The sequence below is a fragment of the Miniopterus schreibersii genome (assembly GCF_964146895.1).
Source record: "Miniopterus schreibersii genome assembly, chromosome: 3".
NCBI lineage: Eukaryota > Metazoa > Chordata > Mammalia > Chiroptera > Miniopteridae > Miniopterus > Miniopterus schreibersii.
The window spans coordinates 49,715,269-49,737,901 of record NC_138103.1 but is presented as its reverse complement, the minus strand read 5'-3'; positions in this window follow the sequence as shown (position 1 = coordinate 49,737,901).

The window sequence follows — 22,633 nt, the reverse complement described above, 5'->3', positions numbered from 1 at the left end:
CCCTGCACAGCCTGGAGTTGCAGAGACAGGACGCACGCAGCCCCACGCAGGTCATTATGAGTAACAGTAACTGAGATTACTCCTGCTTTCACTGTTTGCTTCTGGCGAAGGTAAACACAGTAGAGCACTGGCTAAAGTGGTTAAAACAGATTTTATTCAATAATTACTGACAGTAGTGGAGAGAGCTGAGCTTCATTCCTATTTGTGCAGAGGTAAGAATGAGGGACGGGGAGAGGTTATGCATATAAAACCTACATTTTAAAGTTTTGGTCGACATGAATTAATTATTAATATTGTCTTTGTGTTTCTAAAACAGATAATTGGGTGAGAAATTTTCTCTTGGCTTTAGGACAGAGCCAAGCTAACTGGGCCCTGTGTACAATTGCCAATATAACACTGCCCATAAACATTAAAACAAAAAATAATAACATTATAACTAACATGTGTTGCCTAATGTCTATGTGTCAAGTGTTTCACATGGATTACTTCCTTAATCTTTATAAACTTTCTATTATGTAGTTACTCTATGTGTATATATAACTACATAATATTATTATAAAATATTATAGTATTTTATATAGCATTATATATATTTTTAAATTCTATGTCATAAAGGAGGAACAGGCCCCAAAAATATTTAAAAAGAAACATACACCTGCATATTTCAAACTGTGCAGTCCTAAAATACACTAAAAATTTCTCCATAATGAATCTTATTTTCTACAAGTACCTAAATAATATATTTTTCAAAAAGTAAAGCTCACCTAGATTCTTTCACTGAGAAAAACAATGAACTTTTGAATACTGTTAAATAACTTAGTTATAAAAGAATAGCATTTATTGCCTACAAAAGCTAACACCTTGGTGGAATTTACTCTCTTTCCTCATCTCACAGGAAAAAAAATAAAATCAACATGTCTGCTATTGTTCTCCCGTGCAGGCAATGTCATTCCAAACCTTCTTCTTACTACTTAAAGGGCGAACGCACGGACTTGCATCAACCATTACACTCAAGTCCACTCGAGGAGAAAAGAAGAAGGCAAGGTGTGTGGCTGTAGAATCAGGTCGTCACAGTCTGCATCGCCCTGACCGGAGGTCACCCGTCTCCCGAACCACAGCACAAATATTAACACACTGTGGGATATAGTTCCCAGTTCAACTAAAGTACTTGCTCAGAGTGGGTTCACTGTCTTTAAAATCCCCTGAACTAAATAAAACAAAACTCTAGAACTTTTGATTTTATTTAAATTGTCACATTGCCATCTGGTGGCTGTAGTTGGTAGAAGCTGAAATTGATGATGGCGGGGAGGCCCTGATGCCTCTGTTTTGAATTTGGGTTAAGGCCATGATACCATCTTAACTGCCTGAGTCAGGAGAGACTAAAAATGCTTTGTTGCTCTGACCGGCAGCAATAGGATCACACAGAATACAGTAGAACTACATATAAAATGGGGATGTGATTGCCGATCGGGAAAAGGCATCTTCTAAATTAAGAATAAAATAAGTAGACACTAAATTAAAATCTGAAACGGTCTTGTTACAAAACATCATCTAGTTCTCCAGAGAAGGACAATGAGGTTATTTTCTCAGGAACCTGTCCTATTTTCTCTAACTTGGACAGTTACAGAATGAATGCTTCTCAGGGACATAACAGGTTGGACATCCAGTTCAGGCAGCTACAGACCAAGTGTAAAGCAGAAGCCACCCTACACAGGTCTCCCTGCTTGGTTGATTTAAAAGCTCCACAAAGGCCTGCATCAAGACAAATATAATTCCCATGTCCACTTTGTTGCCTTAAATTACCAACCTTATTTTGAGTTATTTTTTCTAAAAAAAAAAAAAAATCTTCCTTTAAAACATAAATGGCATAACCTTAGTAGGGCTGCATATTAACATCTAAATATATTTGCCTGTGGATTCATTAATTCATCCAAATTTGCCAACTTTAATATTGGGATCTAAAAGGAAAAGTGTGGTTTTGTAAAGCAGTTTTTTTCTAAAATATTCCAGAGCACAGAAATTTTCAAAAGAAAGATAATGTATCTGAGTGGCCAAGTAAGCAGTTCCTGCTAAATTAGCCGGGTTGGGGGAGGGGGGTTGTAAATAGTTCAGGGAGCCTGGGAGGGAAACAAAGGGAACAAAAGGCAGTGCAACCGATAGGAAAAGCGTAATTGGTCAGTGGATATAGAACACTTGGATAACTCTCATTTTTCTGAATACTTCCAGGGTTCATTTTACTACCGCATATTTTTCACTTGGAACTTCCATTTACCAAAACAGCAAAGCCATGGCCACCGGCGTGAACCAACCGCAGGAGAGCAGGAGTAGCTGCATCTCCCGCTGTCCTGGACAGTAACGAGCACGAGGCTGCTGGTGTTCCGGCTCCATTCGGGGCCTTGTCACTGACGAGCAACATTCTTGGAGCCACGAGATAGACCCATCTGACATGAGAGCCTGGCTGTCATCCTGGCTGTCATCCCTGCTCTACGGCGCCTTCTCCTCAGCAGAAACCTGCCCGGGGTGGGCCAGGGCGGCAGTAGGTAGAGGAAGAGCAGAGCCAAGGTGGGGCAGGAAGCCGACTGAGCAGGCGGGGGAATCCCACCTGGGCCCCGGCAGCCACTGCGACAGGCAGGGGCAGGTGTGGCCGAGGGTAAGACCATCACCGACCCGGTGGAAAGCTGCAGAAACCTGCCCTGTCGTTCCTCTGAACTCTGGTCTGAGAGAACAGTCTCCTCCCGTCCCCCGCCCTCCCAACCCAAGCTCAACAGGCCACCTCATTTTTCTCAAAATCCATATGGACTAACTAGCACAACCATTTATTTTTCAAGTTTTACTCAAGGTATGTCGTATTTAAATAAGAGTATGCTTTCAAATTAATGCACATCAGCAACAACAAAAATTCTGAAGTCTGAGTAAGCCTGCATGAGGAAGGTTAGCATGAAGGGCTAGACTTGCCCTGCAGCTCTCACTGTTCTCTCGTGAAAGGCTCGGGTGAGTAGCCCGCACCGGCGCTGCTCTGCACACAGGAGGCAGTCGGGAGGGGTACTGTTGAATTCCAAGCCAGGGAAATGACCTTCTCAGCTGTGAGCTTAACCAACGGCTGCTGCTATGCGCTAGAAACCTTGCTCTTCATGCTATTGATGCCAAACCACTGGGAGGGGAGAGGGCAGAAGATGTGAAAGGCTTCTCTCTCCTCACTCACCCTGAGAACATCTGCCATCCTCTCCCTCTGCAGCTCCAGGCCTTTCCATAACGGCTGCTGGCTGCGAAAAGCATGGGTACATATGTGTCTGTCACTATGGCTGATGGCCACCTTGACTATACCACTCAGTGCCAGAAGCTAGTTGAACTTTTCTTTGTGGCCTAGTATATAATATTCAGTCGTGGGGTTAAATAGTCACAAATGGGTGAAAAGTTATATTGACTACAGCACATAAAATGCAATACATATCTATTGATTCTACTCTTTTGCTGAATTATTTCTATCAATTTAATTAAATAAAAATTAATTTGGTGCCATTACATGGCAGGTTCTTATTTTATCTTATTTTATCCAGTCACGGATTCAACACTTTACTTAGTCTCCCAATACAATTATATGTATTTGCATCAACTCTTTCTTTTGCTTATAGAAATTTATGATTTCCTTATTTTGATTTTATATTTATTCAACATTAGAACTTCTGCTTGCTTTTACATAGTGATTATTGTTATTGCATTTTATTATTTGTTATCCATGCTTTCCTTAATTTTATTTTAATTGAATTCAGTTCATTATACCTTTCATTGTTATCTAATGTTTTTCTAAGAACTCTAGCTTGTGCCCTGGCTGGGTAGCTTAGTTGGGTAGCACGTCATCGGATGAGCCAAGTTTGAGGGTTCAGTCTCAATTCAGGGCGCATACAAGAAAAACCAATGAATGCATAAATAACTGGAACAACAAATCTCTCCCCACCCCTTCCTCTCACTAAAAATCAATCATTTAAAAAAATTTCTTAAATGATCTCTAGCTTGCAAATGCCATGATGTTGAATTACATTTATGCTATACAATCAAATCTGAGATTCTTTACCATTAAGCAAAAAAGTCTGGACCACTTACTCTTTTTGTCTTAATTATTATAGTAGGATTGATTTTAGTTTCCCTATTTAATACATTCTGCTGCCATGTTCTCTTGACACTTTTTTAAAAATTTTGTCCTCACTAGAGGTATGCACTAGAATGTATTATTTACAAAGCAAATATCTTAGTTTTCTTTACTAGGGATTATTTTAAAACAGAATTCCCAAATATTTTGATAAATCAGTTGTATATTTGTGATAATATAAGAAAAATTATTTTTAATTTACTTTTATTAAGGGCCACTATACAGAATTAAACTGCTTTGTCAAGTATTATAACAGAGAAATGTCATGAAAAATATCGTGTTAAATTCAGACCAAGTAGATTTAAGAGAGTGATTCGCCTTACTGTGGCTCTTTATCTGTAGAAAATAATCCCGTTGCAATAGCAAAAACCATGAGCATTAGCACTGTAAAGAACTCTACCTTCTCAATTTCCTTGTTTACCATGATTCTTGACATGTAAGGTCACCTATTTAGTCATGATATTGGACATAGATCTATTGCTTCATCTTGACTCCCCATTTACATTCCATTTCTCTCTCACAACAATGATTGCCATGTTCCTGTTAACTGCTCTATTTCCATCTTGATTAGGCAGCTGTTGCTAAATTATCTTAATCCTCACATTCATCCTACACAAAGGAAATCAAAAGTGTTTTGAACTTTATTTCAAGAGTTTATACCACTTACAGTCTTATGGTGTAGATGACTACCTTTTCCAAAATGCAAATACTCTTTCCACTGTCAAAATCAAAAACAAATGGAGACCAGCTTTGAAAATTCCCTGAGCAGACAAAACCAATTTAGTCATACATACAAGCAAAGCTTATTTAGCTTATCTGCAAAACTACCTTGACCTGGTTCAATCCTTGTTTATGCCTCTGGAAATCATATGCCAAACTTAAACTGCTTCCCAAGATTGATATGGAGTAACCACTAACCAATTCCCTTTCATTTAAAAAAAATTAATATTATAACCAATCACTGTGAAAAATAAACAGTCACTGCATTCTCACTATATGAGCTGCTTTATAACAATAAACCCCTGAGCCTTATGCCATATTTAGGCTCAAGTGCTTCCGGTTCGTGAACTGTCTTTGGTGTGTGCACAATAAACTTTTACTAATTACCACTCCCATGATCCATTGGTTTTACTTCTTTTATTTCTGAATTTTTGACATCACGTCCTCCAAAATTCATGTTTCAAAAATATCACTGTAGGACTTCTACCTCTAATTATAGAGGGTTAAATTGTATCATACCAACCTACCTAATAAGAACAAAGTAAATAGAGATAAAATACTTTTTAACACTGGAAACTTATCTGATTTTATTAACCAATGTCACCCCAATACATTTAATTAAAAGTTAAATATATAGTTAAATAATATTTTAAAATATCTTTGACAACATCAAGGGCCTACAAAGGCAGGCAAGACTTGAAGTTTTAAGATTCTATGTAGTAGGCTCATTTCAAAAACATCCCCAGTTTCCTACTCCCATTTGCACCCCCTACCATTGCAATTTGATTCTGTAGAGCTCCCTGTCTAAAGATAAAAGCTTTTCCCACACGCCTGTGTCTAGGTGGATTTGTGACCTGCTTTTAGCCAGTGGAATGCAACTAAAGATGTGCTCTGCCAGTTTAAAGCCTAATAGGCAAAAAATGTTTGAAGTTTTCTTCTTTCTCTCATGGATTCCCCACCACTGCCACGTGGACGAGACATGAGAACAGCAAAGATGCCCAGGCTTACACCCACCAACTTTCAGAAGAACTGTCTAGTTACTTGCAACTGATTTAAAAGAAACAAGAAAACCCAACTGAAACAAAAGTCATCAACAGAGTTCATCCTAAATCACAAACCTACAGAATCATCATTAAATAAATGTTTGTAATTTGAAGCTACTCATTTTTGGAGAGGTTCACAGCGGTTGCTAGGTAGCACGATCCTGGGAGAGAGTAAAGTATAAGCATTGCTTTCCAGTGAAACTAACTTTCAACAACAAAGGAAAATACATTGTCAACAAAAGAAAATTAAAAGACCTACCTTTGAAGAATGGCTCTGCCTCACTTGGAGCACCTCCTCTGTGCATCTTCATACAAGTTTTGAAAAAATATTGGAGGGGGCAGTAATATCTATTAAGAAACAAAAAAAAAATCAAATGTAGAAGCAAGCACCATTTCAAGCCCAAAAATAGAATTCTGTTGCATAAAATAAGTTAATGCTTAAAAGAGAAGGGGGGTGGGGGGCAGGAAGAGATTAACTAAAGAATTTATATGCCTATACGAATAGCCCATGGACACAGACAAAGAGCAGTGAAGGCCTGGAGGGGGCAGATGTGGGGAGAAGGGGACATCTATAAGACTTTCAACAATAAAGATAAATTTAAAAAAGAGAGAGTAATATATAGTTCACTTGTTAAACAGCCTATTCCTGAACCCAAACACCTGTTACCACATCTTCAAGGCTACAGTCTCATATTTAGCATTGAATGCTTATTTTCTCCAATATTGGAGGAAACTGCAGTCCTAGCATCACAGAGATGTATTTATCTAAGGATATAGCTTTCTCACCCAAAGCTCAGGCTGCACAGCAATAGATGATTCAGGTACAGGGGGGGAAATAAACTAAGGTGCTAAATCTGTGATCATTGTCATTTGCTGTGTATTAAAACCTATATTCACTAACTATATCCAGCCATTACCCCGCTATATAATCTCACTTGACACAACATAAAATCACTACCAAAGATAAACCAATGGTCCACACCTGATGCCACTGGGATGGAACTGTTTCACAAATGACAAGTGTCTGTTTAATTAATGGTCACTGTCGCTCTACCCACCCACCCATCCTCAATTCCATATATTCTTTTATTCCATTCAGAAAAAAAAAAAAGTGGTGCAGTATTCTCCCCTTTTAAACACATTTAGTTTCTTCTCAGAACTTGTCCCTAGTAGCTCTCTTTGCTCAAAGGGTAGAATTAGATTCATGTTGACCACTTCTTTGATTCATGTAACGACTTCTCCCTGCCCATTTCATATCCTTCCAACTCTGTCCATTAAAAAAAACAGGGAGTGATAAGTTTTAAGGGTTCCCTCAACAAATAAAATAATAAAAGTAGTCCCTAGATTTTAGGCTTTCAGCTTATTCAAATCCATTTAATCGGGGACGGGGGGAGACTACTTTATTAGGAATGTAGCTTTTCACCTTAACTTTAGAAGCACAGTCATACTTATCCCAAGCTGTGATTTAGCTGATGTTAGATTTAGTAGTTTAAGCTAGAAGAGGTTAAGTATTTGTATGGATGGAAAAAGCCAAGGTCTCATTTTTCTGTGTCAGTTCATTTGTGGTGATATAGAATGGGCTTTTTCATGCTCTTACACTTAGGCAGAGTCCACTAGTCCTTCCCACTAGTCTAAGTCATAAAGAGGCCTTGTTTTCACTTTCCTATACCTTTTAAGAGTGCTAAGTGTAGATTATTTTATCATCAGGAAACAGTTTTATTGTCCAAAAGTAAAAAGAGTTTCTCTGGTCAATCAACACTACCAGCAAGTATAAAAAAGAAATATTTCTCTTTTCTAAAAGCATCTTGCCCAGCAGTTTTCCATTGCTGCATGATTGGTGGGCTCTCCCTTTTCTGCTGCAGAGGAAGAGATACCCAGACCAGAGGAGGGGCACACATGCTCCTTCTCACATGCTAGGGAGCAGGCTCTGCAGCATTAACTTTTCATCTGCCCATCTGTGTAGCAGCTGCATTGCCCAGTCTTCTACCTGTGCCAAGTTTGCTGCAAGATGCCCTGTCAGAGTCACTTCCAGCCGAGCTAGAGTTGCCATGTGTCCGCCATCCGTCCCTATTAAAAGCTCTGTGGTGATAGGATGTGATGCTTTCACTGAACTTTCTTATCTTAGCACATGCCTCAGTAGTTAAGAAACTTGAAAGATACTTTTCTGTTCTTCCTTTTCCTTTCCACCCCTGTCTTTACTCCCCAGACTTACTATAAAACATTAGTAAAATAAGAATTAAAATCACATGAATCCAACCAGAAAAAAAAATGGCTAAAAGGCATTCTTCAAACAGAAAATAAATTATAAAAGAATCTTGGAGCATCAGGAAAGAAATAAAACTGGGTACATGCAATAAACTATCTTTATTCTCAAGAGTTTTCTTGTGAACATAAATTTTTGAAATGTTACCAGATCAAACCAAACTAAATATAAAAAATATAAGATCTCATCTTCACCTAGATTTTATTCCAAGGAATAGAGGTAGTTATTAATCAATGTATCTTCTCATTAGAGTATTCAAAATCATATAATTATGTCAACAAATGTAAGAATTATTTAACAAAATTCATTCATGACAAAAACTATTATCAAAGTATGGAAAGAAACAGTTTATTTATATATAAAGAGTATTAATTAAACCAACAATAAATCATATTTAATGACTTAATGGTGACCTTTTGAGAGCTTGCCTCCTAAAATTGTGAATGTGTCATCTCACACTACTACAGATAATTTAAATTTTTAAATAGTATAGCTTAAGATAGTATGAAACTATCAAATATCTAGGAATAAACAATGAGAGATCTGTATCCTTCTACATATAAAGTTACAAACCATCACTGAGTAGAATTAAGACATAAATAAATGGAAAGATAAAACATTTGTGAATCAGAAAACTCAGTATTATAAAGATATTATATCCCTCTTACTTTATGGATTCAGTGCCAACCCAATCAAAATCCAAACAATTTGTTTTATGGAAATTTATATGCTATTCTCAAATTTCTATTAAAAGACAAAGAAGTGTGAACACTTAAGACAATCTTGAAGAACACACATTGGTAAGACTACAGTAATTAAGACTATGTGGCACTGGTGCAAAAAGAACAATAGAACAGAATATGTCATCCAGAAAGAACCATATAAAAATAGAACCTGATTATAGCAAAGTTGGTGTGAAGAATAAAAAAAAATACACAACTTTCTAGTAAGTTTTGCTGAATTTATTGGATAGCCATAAAGAAAAAAAATGAATTGGTTGCTATCTCACAACACACACACACACACACAAATCTGTGTTATATATTTTTATCTTGATGATGACTACATGCGCGTGTTCACTTTGGAAAAAAACTTATACTTTACACTCATGATTTGCCCACTTTTCTCTATGTATGTTATACTTCATATTATGATATACTAAAAAGATTTTCTAAAAAAAAATCTTTTGTAGATTGATGGCATCATGGCCTATCTGTATCCTTGCCTTTTGCCCTAAAATTGTGTTGATCCCATATATATGAGTCTGCTAGGACTGCCATATTAAAATACCATAGATTGGGCAGCTTAAATAACTGAAATTTATTTCTCACAGTTCTGGAAGCTGGAACTCCAAGATCAAGGTGTTGGTACGTATGCTTTTTTCTGAGGCCTCTCTCCTTGGCATTCAGATGGCTACCTTCTCACTGTGTCCTCACAGAGGCCTTTTCTCTCTGTGTGCATTCCTGGTGTCTCTTTCTCTTCTTCTAAAGGCACAAGTAATATTGAATTAAGGTCTCATTCTAATGACCTCATTTAACCTTAATTATCTCCTTAAAGGCCCTATCTTCCAATATAGTTCCATCAGGGGTTAGAAGGTTCAACATACAAATTTTGAAGGGACACATTTCAGCCTATAGTATCAACCACTCTAATTTGGGGGCACAGACATGTGACTTGCTTTACCAAATCCAATGTGAAAATGTGGATGCAGAGCCATGAGCCTGGATTCGCGATTAAGGATACAGCAATGAGAGCAAGACATAAACAACCCATCTTTCCAAAAATATAATGAAAAGTCTAAGTGATTCAGTAAAGAAACACACACACACACACTATGACCCTATTAACAAAAAGGAAAAAAGAGATAGAAAGAGAGGACAAATAATGACATTCATACTCATGTGCCCTCCTCAAGGCTTTGGCCCAGGTTGGGGTCAGGGGATAGTGTACTGGATCATTTGGAAGGGATGTCAAAGACAGAGGGGCTTGGGAATCTGAAAATCTGAACAGAAATCACTTGTAGGCTGACCCACACCATCTTGCAGGCAGCCATGGTAAAGTAGGGAAAACCACATAAAGTCCACAAATGTGGATTTAGCAAATGCCATCCACTTAGACCTGTGCTAAACATTTTTAAAAGTATATGAAAGATAAAATATTTTCCCTGCTTTCAAAGAATGCACAATCATTTTGGAGAAAAATAAACATCATCAGTAGTACAAAAAATAGACACAGATGGTCGTATTTAGAGGTCATATAATCAGTTATAAGAAAACAGTGCCGATGTTTTTGCTACAGAGTGCTGTGATGCAAAACTTGTTGTAAGATTAAGCTTGATATTTGAAGAGGAACACCTACCCTGCCAAAAATCTTGCTGCAGTATGTTCCAAAGTACATTTGTACATAAATATTTCATTGTTGAAATGTCAATAAAGCCAAATGCCACACAGGTTTCCAGTCTCCATTCTATGAGGCAACACATTTATAGTTATGGAAACTGAGTTCACATTAACCACTAAATAAGTGTATGTCTAGTATCTTCTTAAGCAACCCATTAGACAGGTGGAAATTAAGTCAGATAGTGATGCATGATCTCAACCCCTGTGAATGGTTTTGTTGATCTTATAATTGATTTAAGTTTGGGAGAGATCACTGGTTTATATGTTGTCATGTTTCTACAGGGCCTCAGGCCAAGAATTCCAATCTTCAGGCCATTTCTCCTTCTTTCATGTGTGGTTTTAAAGCCAGAGGTACAAAATGTACTTGGTGCTTTGCTTTTCATAATTGAGGTATAGACTTGCTGAGGGGTTGAGTTCAGGGCACATTTCATTACACATTATAAAACACTTAACCATTTTCAATCACATCCAGTCAGGCAGCAATATTCAGGAATGATTTTAGTACAACCTCATTCCTGTTCTTCCAAATAAGCAATGCTTTTCATCTAGAGCCACGTTTTCCAAAGTGGAGTCAAAACTTTCCACGGACATAGAAGTTTTTGCCAAGGCACAGAGGTCTGAGGCCTGTATCTTGAATTTGTTAACAATTCATATTCTTTCCATGCGCATAATTTCTGTCTTTGCTTCCATGGAGACCCCTATTGCTTGTTTTTTTCCTGTTTCTCCTCTCTCCTTCATTAATTGGTGTTGCCCGTCAGTCTTCTCTCTCTCTCCTTCCTCCTGGGCCTCCCCCCCGCCCCCCCCCGTCATATGCACCCACAAGCATTCTTTTCTTCCTCTCGCCCTAAACCACAGCACGCGAAGAAACCAGAGCCTGACCAAGAAGTTCGCTCCGTCCATCCAGGGTGACCTTAAGGCCAGCGGAGGCTGCTCGTGGGCAGACCTGTAGCAGCACTTCCCACTCCCCCGACAGCCTGCGGGGCGGGAATGAGCCAGCGCCGCAAGGCTGCCCGTGGGGGCGCCTCCCTTCACTGCACATGCAGCCAAGCGCTGGGCATCCTCCCCTGGCGAACTTTCTGTGGCTCTCAATGGAAAAGATCTTCTCTCTCTCAGGGTGTGAGCCAAAAGGACAAAACCCCAGCGATGCTCAGGCCGCTCCCCTCATCCAGGGAAGAGGCCTCACGGAATGACGTGAAGACAACAGGGCTTTCCTGCTTTCAAAATCGATTTCTTCAAGCCTCCTCCAGGTTTTGGTTTTTTTCCCTAATAAAGCTTTTTGTTTTATTTCATTTTAATTATTTTGCTGTGTTTATTAGAATTCAAACTGTGTTCTGTTACTTGTAATTGAATAAGTCCTACTCAATAATACTACTTATTTGTGTCTCATTCCTTAACAAAATCTTCTGATTCCATTTTTAAGTTGTAAGATACAATGGCTAGTTTTATGTTTAACTCGACTAAGCCACAGGGTACCTAGATATACAGCTAAGCATTATTCCTGGGTGTGCCTGTGAGAGTGTTCTTGAAAGAGATTAGCTTTCGAATCTACAGACAGGTAAAGCACATTGCTGTCCGCAATGCTTCGTCCAACCCATTGAGGGCGTCCATAGATCAAAAAGCAGAGAAAGGAAAATGAGAATTCTCTCTCCTCTCTCCCCCACATATTAAACCTGATGAGCTCGGGGGAGGCCTGCCTAGCCGGACTTGCAAACCCAGAAACCGAAAGTAACCCCATACGATGGGCTGAACATAAAAATCCCTAACTAAATGCAAGTCATGGTGGGCAGTTACATCCTAGGCCTGTAGCTTCCCTGACAGAGGTCATTCTTTAAGTGAGCCTAAGATGTCTTTTTTGCATCTAAGATAATATACCCTTGGAAGTCAGAGTAATCTTCTTTTCCAGAACCCCTAGGGCACAACCTTCCACCAGAGCACTGAGACCACAGAACCCTTCACTGTTATCTTGTTCCCCCAATACTGTCTCTGTGTGCTGTAAATGTTCATTATTACCTATCCTGTACCCATGGATGTAAAAGAAATATGTATCTCTCCATTTTATTTTTTATCCAATCTCAGAGACTTCCCTGCTTTGCTTTCTCCCGCCTCCCTAATTTACCACCAATGAATTTCATGTGACGGACATTCCTTCTGTCTCCTGCTTTTATTGTAATGTATAAAATAAGCTGCAAAACTGCCATTCTCTGGAGCATTATCTCAATCCGTTGAGATTTTGCTTCTGGGCAATTATCAGTTTAGCTCAAATAAACTCATAAAAATTCTTTACAGATTTGGATGTTTTTAACATTGACAATACACATGGTAACAGCCACAGGGATGAGCTATATGAATAATGAAATTTCCTCCTCTTTAGTTTTTAAAGCAAAATGTGTCCTCGTTTTTCATAAATGTTATTGATGCTATTTTGTTACCTGCAATTCAGTTCTTATCACATACTTTGTTTTTCAGTTTTATTTCTTTCATGGCTGCTCGCCTCCAACTTTCTAGTATTAGGAGGTCAAGGAGAAATATATGAGAAGTAAGGTAGTTTTAAATGAAAGACATCATTTACGATTATAGGAGGAAATACAGTCAAGAAAGAAAGAGTTCTTCACTCAGTGCTCTCAGTACAGACCATGCACCTGGAGGGAACAGAGAGTCGCCAGGACATTTTCAGCAGCTGTCCTTCACTGATTTCCTCACCACTGCCTGGGGCCAGACATCAGAATGATTCACCCGAACAATCCAAAACCCCATCAGAGATCAAGTCAAAAGAGCTTTGTAGTTCTCATTATCCTGACCTTTTCCAGTGGAGAGACAGATCATCAGGATAAACCAGAATGTGTGAAAGTATGAGCCTGGGAGTAGATTGGGTCAGAACCATCATTGCCATTGGAGGGGAGCCTGGGATAGCAGAGCTTTTTATGAAATATAGATATCACACAGTGGGTATAATTGTGTGAAGCTACAGTCCTTAGAGTGGAAAATTTATTCTAGAAATGTACTAATTAAATGTATAGATTGATATTGGGTGGCAACCTCTTTGGGAGCTTCCCAGGTATAGCCTGAAACCAGCCCAATTCTCAGCACCAGGGAGAGTGCAGAAAAAGGCAGACCATTCCAGGTTGGTGGGTGGCAGGTTTAATAAGCAAGGGAACTTATGAGGCTAAAAGACAAGAAGATTTCTGCACCCACCCCCAAATCTTAAAATGTTTATATAGAGGCCTTAACTGAGTTTAGTCATATACCCAGTACAGGTCATCTCATCACCACATCTCTATCTCAACGCTGTGTGCTTGGGCAGCTTCTAGTGTGGGGAACACAGGGGAGCACACCTTCCAAGCACCATGAGGGGAGTGGGGAGCCTCCAACTGACCCAGCCCAGTTTGGGTGTCAAACCAGTCTTCACATCTTCTCATCTTCTTTCTGACCTTCCCCAACAACTGATTGCCCATACTTCATATCCCATTTTTTCATGTTACTTATCATATTTAAGTTCAGAGGCCTTGTCTTCCTCTCAACTCTACCTTTAATCAAGTCACTTACAACACTGAAAATTATCATTGCATGAGATTATTGTCTTAAATCCTGCTGAGATTTGTAGTAGAGTTTGTAATACCTCAGACCTTTCAATCTGAAGTTATTTAAGTTGTAAAAAGTCTTGCATCCTGAGTTCTCATACGTGTAACATCAGAAGTTAATAAATGTCATCACAAATGACCCTGTCCTCTCCAAGTTTATTTTCCTGCCTTTGCCTCATTCTTACATCTTCTCCTCAGCAGAGTTACTTGAAGTTCTTGTGGTGAATTAACTGAATTGGGCTGAGACTGTAATAGTACTCAGGTGAGAGGCTAGGTGGTCTGGGACAGTGTAGTAGCAATACAAGAGCTAAGAGTTGAAATCAAGCTCGGTACATTTTTGAAAATTGAGATGACTTTACTGCTCATGATTTGGTTGTGAAATAGAAGGCATTTATTGAGACTGAGGGACTATCAGGTTTTTGGGGAAAAGGGATTAAGATAATTAAATTTCATAGAGAGCTCTATAGACATTCAAGCACAAAAAGTCAAGCAAGCATTTATAGTTATTGAGTTCAGGAACACAATGAGTGCTTGCGATATAAAGTGGGAATTACAAGGATCGAGGTGGTATTTGAAGTTATGAGATTAGATGATAGCATGCAGGATGTGAGTATAAATAGTTAAAAAAGAAAGACCTGTGGATGAGCACCAAGTGCTCTTACATTTAGCGATTCAGGAGAGGAGACAAAACCAGAACAAGAATCTGAAAAGTAGCTACTAGTGAAGAGGAAAAGTATGCAGGGTTCTAAAGAGGGTTGTAGGCCAGAAGCCAAATAAAGAAAATATTTTTTCAAGGTGATATAGATCAATGGTGTTAAATGTTATTAAGAGCTCCAATAAAAAGAATAACATGGATTGTCCATTAGGTTTCAAAGATGGAGACCATAGAGCACTCATATGAGATAATTTGAATGGAGCAGTGGAAATGAGACTGGGGAGGGTTGAGGAGAGAATAGGAAGTGAGTATGGGGAGATAATGAGTACATTTAAGTCTTTGGAGGACTTTTGCTATAAATTGATCATCCAACAGTAGCTAAAGGATCCTGTGAATCTAGGAGGATTATTTGTAATAGGAAACCAAAAAGGAGAACACAGAACAAAAATATAGTGAAGCAAGTAGGTGTGCAGGTTTGCAGGTGGGACAATAAGGCAGTTTTCTTTAGATTGCTCAGATTTTCTCAGGAAAATCAGAGATGAAACAGCTCAGATTAGGAGTGGAAAGAGTAAGCAGAGATTAGCAGTGAGATGAGAATGAGGGATAGTTTTCTTGGAAGTAAGAGAGTGACGTTCTGTGCATTCTTCTGTCCCCATGGTTGAGTAATCTGTGCACCTTCCCAAGTCTTGTCTACTGTGTGAGCAGCGGATACCCTCCACTCTAACATCAAGAACCTCCTGCAATTAGCCTACCTTCAGTTTATCCCATACTGAGTAGTAGTCTCTGTCTCATTTGAGATTTATGGTCATAAATTAAAAATGAGACGTATAAATTGGATATTTTTCCCCAGCTACATTCAGCTGGTTGGGTACAGGTAGTGAGTAGATAGAAATTTGAATGTAATGAGGTTGGGGTTTTGCTAGATAAGAACAACTGACAGAAGAGCAAGGGAGTTAGGTGTTATTCTGTTTCAGGGCCTCTCATTTAATCATCACCAATATTTCCTGCTATCCTTGCAGCTCCCTGCATGTGTAGACACACACACGCACACGCATGCACACCAAATGAGTATGAAATTTAGGGGTATAAGGATTCTCATAAGTTTTCTGGACATTCGCCCTTGCTGTACAGAATTCTCTCAAAGTTTTAAGATCATTTTAAGTTGAACTTTGATGAAGGAGACAAACACACAACATTTGGCTGACAAATTGAAACAGCTCTTGATCAGCTCATGGAAACCCTGGAAACCAGGTAACAATTAAATTTCAAGCATACAAACAAATACTGTGTGAATAATTTATGATATAAAAATTATGACCAAACCCTACCCCCATTAATAGTAAAAATAAACAGCAGTGAATCCACTTCGATAGGAGGTAGATATAAATATGTTTGATGGAAAAACATAAATTTTAGATTTTAAAAATATTAATTCTACACACTATTCCTAAGAATTCCACTGTTAAAGCTGACTATATTTAGCTAAAGAGATAATAAAAAAATCACTTGGCTTAGACCTAGTATCTGAGAATGTTGGTTTTTATCCCCACTGTGGCATTAAAATTATAGTGAAAAAATAAGTACATACTATGGCTACTAGAAACATCTCAGTCAGATGTTTCTTAAATGTTCTGATTCAAAAACAGGCATGAGTAAAGATATTTATTATCTTCTCATCAGTATTAAATTATTCTATATAAATTACGCTAAATATAGTTGAATATCCACTTCCAATTTGTATAGCACTATACAATTTAGAGTTGATAGAGATTTTATGTGTGTTTGTGTGTGTGTGTGTAATAATACAAAGAGCTGATAGAACTCCACATGTAGTAGAAACACAATTTGAACATTCCACATGGTTGCTAAGATCACAATATTAATCTTAAAATGCCTTTCTGATTTATTTTCCACTTATCTAGATCATTCATAATTATGATGCTCTACTTTATTTGAGAAAAATAATCCAAGTGATTATTTTAGCATTACTGGCGAAAGCGGAGTTAACAGTCTACTTTTTCAAGTGCATAGTCAATGGCATTTATTTACACAAGTAGGAAAATAAAAGCAGGTCATGTGTAACAAGTACAATATTTGTTGAATATCTCCTGATTTATATTCTCTTTGTGAGCTTGTTTCTCCCTCCCCATGCATTCCTGCCTCTAGGATCTCAAGATAGGAAACGGGAAATACCATTACAGAAAGGAGACATTGATTTAAGGGAATGCCTAGCAGAGAAGAGAATGCATCCCCACCCCCACTCCATGTCCCCTGAGACGTTAAATAGAGGAGACAGGAAGGTGGTGAGAGAGGACAACCTATGTCCTCATTTTTCCTTTCTGGAAAACTCCTGCTGGGAATGGTGGGCCTTGAGAATAGGAGAGAGAAAGAGAGGATAGTGACATGTTTACCCAGGATACTCTGGGAAGGCTACAAGCCTCTAGGGCATGAGGCAACAAATCTTTTCTGTAAAAGCCCAGGTATTAAATATTATAGGCTTTGTAGCATAGATTATCTCTGTCACAACCACTCAGCTCTGCTCTTGAAGCATGAAAGCAGCCACAGACAACACACAAATGAATAAGTGTGGCTGTGTTCAATAAAACGTTCTCACAGGATCAGGTGACAGAGGACTTGGCCCACAGGCAGTAGCTTGCTTACCTTGGCTCCAGGGACAGCCTTGCGTGTGGTCACATTCACCATGGCATGCCAGGGTCACATAGCATTGGAAGACAGAAGCAGTTGGAGAGGAGCCTCAGGTTGCCCCCAACTCTGGAGGCTGTGGAGGGGTGTCGATAGTTTTGTTGTACCCTGGCAAAGAGATACAGGGGATCAGCAGAAGGGTGAGGGACTGGGATCAACAGAATGCTCTGAGTAGGGACTTCACGACTGGTGGCAAAAGGTGGGAAGCATGCACTGCAATAGTAAATGTCAGTATCATGCCTGTTACATTAATTAAACAGGAAGGCCATTAGATTGAGCTGGCGCCAGTGCCATGGCAGCCTGTGTAAGCAACCCAAAATCTAAGCCTGTAACTCCCTCAAGGCTACAGAACTGAAACCTAAGGACGACAGATCACACACACCCAACTAGGCTTTAGTTGTAGCTAATAAAAAATTTTCTTATTTTGCTTCAGCCCTTTTTCTATAAAAGTCTTTCCCTCAGCTCCTATCGGTGGAGCATCCTAACCATTTCCTGTTTGGCGCTGCCTGATTGGAATCAATTTTTGCTCAAATAAACTCTTAAAAATTTTAATATGCCTTATCTTTTTTTAATTTCTATTTATCTTTCAACAGCACAAACATCCATGAATCACCACATCAGTCACTAATCCAGGGAATATAAAGGAGTAGTCACTCCGCAGCAGAAACCAAACGAAATCACTTGATTCCACAGACCTCATCTCCTGACACCACGAGGTGATCACAGAAGCCCCACCTCATGTGTACCAGACAGCATCCAGGCGAACAGGTGGGGATGATGAAAATATTTTTTGAAATATCTAATCATGCCCCCCAAAATTAATTACCAAGTTATCTAAATTAAAATTGTTTAAATTACTGAATCTGAATGAGTTTACTGTATTGTAAATATATTTACTGCATTCAGGGTGGGAGGACATGAGAACTCTGTTCTCCCCTTACAAGGCCAAGACATTGTACAAAATATCAGATCAATTACAGAAAGTAAAGAAACACTTTGAACAGATAAGTATCAAAAAAATTAAATGTTCGACCCTATTACATAATTTCACATAGTTTTTCTTTTTCCTAGAAAATTTATTTTGTGAAGAAAGGACGGCAGTCCAATGCCTATCCTTACAATTCTGTACCTTTTCTATATATCAACACAGAAGAAGAAGAAAACCTCATGCAACTTTTAACCTTAAAATCAAAGATTAATACAAGGATTATACTCTAATAGGAAGAGAAAACTGGAACAAATAATGCAGCCTCATAGAATAAAAAAATATATATTCAAAGAGCTGGATTTATTTGTAAGGTTAGGAATTTGCTTCACTTTCTCTTAAGATTGGCTCTCACTTCCACATTTCAAATGATAAAATGCAAACCTGGGAATACCAGGAATGATCAAAAGGGGTTTTTAAGCATGTGACTTCAAAGCTAGATGATGTTAAAAGGAGAGAGGAGATTTGATTTGGTTAAAGTAGCTTTTCCACCCTCAGTAGGCTTGTCCCTGCTTTTATGACATTTCTGTGCCACCCACGGTGCTAAGAAAGCACTTTGCCCTTGCTTTCAGGTGAAATAAGGCTTGTCCTTGCTCCTAATGGCTATCCCATGTCACCTTTGTACCACAGTGATGTTATGGAAGAAAACACAAAGGTGATTCACATTATTCTGAAGGCAATCTTTCTCTAATTATCTGCTGATGGGCCAGTTTCTAAAAGAATATAACTGAAGATAGAAATTAAGCTCCATTTACCCAGATAACTCTTGTAAAACATCAATGACAGAGACAAGCAGCAAGAATGTGGAAGTATGGCAGTACTTTATAACTAGACTTTTGTTTTACTTTTCATTAATTTTAAAGCTTTTCTACTAGAATGATCCTTTAAAGACTGAATAATGATGCCAAGAACTTTCCATAAACCCTATGCTCTTATTTTTTTACTATAATAAAGCTTTTGCAAGGACTCTGCTATTTATCGACTTAACTTTTTTGCTACATGAAGAGAAGCCTCATTCTTGAAAGCAGTGATTCTAACTCGATTTCTCTAAGCATCAGAATACTGTGAACATGGAAAGAACAAATGCCTGTATTCCTAAAGTGACAGATAACTAATAGTATATAACAGAACAGGGCCAAATATTCAAAACAAAGAATGAATACAGGATTATTATGGTAGTCATTATTATACAGAATTAATATATTTTTATAAGAATACCATATTTAATTATTTAAATCCACTTTTTTTCCTCATAATTTCACTCTAATTGAAGGGTATGTGAGTGGTACGCAAGCATCCATGTTCTGATCTATGGCTACTTTTAAATTCTTTAAGTCTCACCATTAAACAAAGACTAATGAGTGCATTTAAAAGCTCCTATTAAACTCTGGTTTCTCTTCTGATTGCATAAATCTTTCGCCTTTTAAGAGCTCCTTTTATTTAAAGACATAGTTAATTAAAAATAAAAGAGTACCTTTAATTGAGATCTCCATTTCCTAATAGTTATTCCTTTTAACTACCTAATTCCACGGAATATAATGCATCTAATCGTGAAAAAAGAAAGACATATCATCAGACTTCTCTTTTTTAAGTTCTGAATTTGGAATTTTCAAGCAACTCTGCTGTCAGGAATGGGAAAACGGGCCAATGCACTTGTGCTCTCTATAATGGATTCTTCCCCAGTTTCCAGGTGGCAACCGTATCTTCAGTGTTTCCTTGCTAAGAGAGTTTTTCAGGGTAGGAAAACAAAATCTTGCAGCCAAGTCTTTTCTCTGTCCTTCGAAAAACAGTGGCCTAATGAAGACATTATTTTAAGTGTGATGAAGGGGGGAAAGAAACAAATCCACAGAGGGTTGTGCAACCTCAATACTGGGAAATAGGATATTGGGAGGTACAGCAAAGGGCCAAGGAGGAAAAGTAACACCATTTTCATTAAGAGGACAGCAACCCTGCAGAGTATCTCTAAGGATTTTCCCGCACTCCCCAACTCTTCACCTTTGCTGGCAGGATAAAAGCCAGGGAGCGGACAGAGAGGGTGCGCGGGTCAGCGGAGGGCAGAGGCGGCCCCCCTTTTCCTGTCCCATGTTCCTGACCCTGGCAGGGCCGGGCCAGTTACCTTTGGTGCAATGACTTCATTTCTGATTCATTTTGTGAACAGAAGTTAAAAAAGGTAAATATTGATTATAATTGATGCATTTTATATGCTCCTTCTGTTTATATATGAGGGAAAAGAGTCAAATTTTGTCACATCACCTAGATAATTTCCTGAGCTCTTCTACTTACCGAGGGTTTCTGCTAATATACAGTAAATTTTATAATGCATGAAATTACTTCTAAGTATTGAAACATTTCCTGGGCTATGCTTAGTTATAGAGCTGTTCAGTACAGTTATTTACTGGGTCCAAGGCAGCCTCAGAAAAGACACTTTTTGTGTGTGTTATGTGCAAGGAAGAAAGTGAGATCTTCATATTACTGGGTCTACAAAGCTCCAAAGTGTATTCTTTCATTCATTTTATAAACTGTTGGAAGAACAGTCATTTAACCTTCTCAAATCTCCATTTCCTAATCTATTAAACCTCCCCCCCCCATAGGTTGTGTGGACTAAAGAAGTTACTACCTGTGAAGACACTTGCACTGATTTCAGGAACATAGTAGGTTCTTAACATATCTAAACTTTGTTGATTAAGTGCCAAGGATGAGATAAGTGATTAGGATGCACGTTCTCTACCCTAAATTTCTGAGGCACATTCATGACTAGGTCAATAGCAGAACTCAAAGCATGACCAGTAAACTTATTACGTATTAGTGTTCTGTCCCTGGCAACGAGTTACAGAGGTCCCTGACACACTTCCTGCCTGGGCCACGGGAGCCCAGGACTCTCAGCACCGTCCGCAGAACGGGAGATTTAAACTCATCCGGGCTAGACGTCTGCGCAGGCACCCGGGGTCGAGTTCCAGTGTGCTGCTCTTCTCCCACTCACGGACTCCATCATCATTTTAGTCATGGCCTTGCTTTATTGCTTAGGGGAACATTTCTAACAGGTCACAGATAAGCCACATTGAAAATAGCAAGCTCATAATAAATATGCCATGAAACAAAATGACTGGCAGAAAATGCCCTGGGAAGGAAACAAGGTGGATAGGGGACCCATTCACTAGATTTATGTGGCAAGAAATGAAATTTGTATGATTTGTTTAAGGCAGGGATTTCCACATCTTCCTTTAAAAAATGGGCAATATGATAAAAAGAAATGTGTGTTTCATGCTAGCCCTATGAAGACACTGTGAAATTTCTTTTCATTTTCTGACAGATGTTTTGCAAGTTTTCTCTGATATTTCCATAAATCAGTAGCTGAATATATAAAATTGTGATTATGTAGTTTCTGCAAAATCACCAAAAACCTTTTTTTAGATGACTAACTTCAATATTTTCAGTCTGTATATTTTATATATTTTAAATGTCAGTTTAAAACATTAGTTTAAATTATAAGCAATCAACTTCCTGGCACTTCCAGCCTGCTCCATACCTACGTCAAAACTGTTCCCTGTGACCAGAGACTTCCAGATGCTAGCAAGTACGGCAGCTATCTGCGTAGCCTGCTCGGGATGGGCTGAGGGCATGTGGCTGGGCATTGACAATGTCTTAGTACAGTAAAGAATGCTGAAGAGTTCAAAAGATTTAAGATGATTTGAAACTGTGTAACTCAGGAGGCGAGTAATAGAATAAATATAGTCAGAAAGAAGAGCAATGTGTAGACTAAATCCAGTTTTGGTAGCACTGGGTATGTGAAGCTAATGGGACAACCAAAACTGTGTGTTTGGAACTTGAGAGCTGACTTGGGTGACCCTTAAACAGCACAAACAAGAAGACTGGGAACAGGAGAAAAATTGACATCTAGGAGGCAAGAAGAATAGACCACCCCCCCACCCCACCCCCGGCAAAAAAAGAATAAGGTTACAGGCTGCAGAAGAACTAGATATTACTAAGTTATCTTTATTGGCACCTAAACTAACAGGATTATGCTAGTTTTGCAATAGTAGAATTCTTTATCCAAGATAATTTGCCTATGGCATTAATTTGGAAACATACAAGAAGTTTATAGAATATTTGGTTTTGCAATGTTAAATTTCACCCATCACT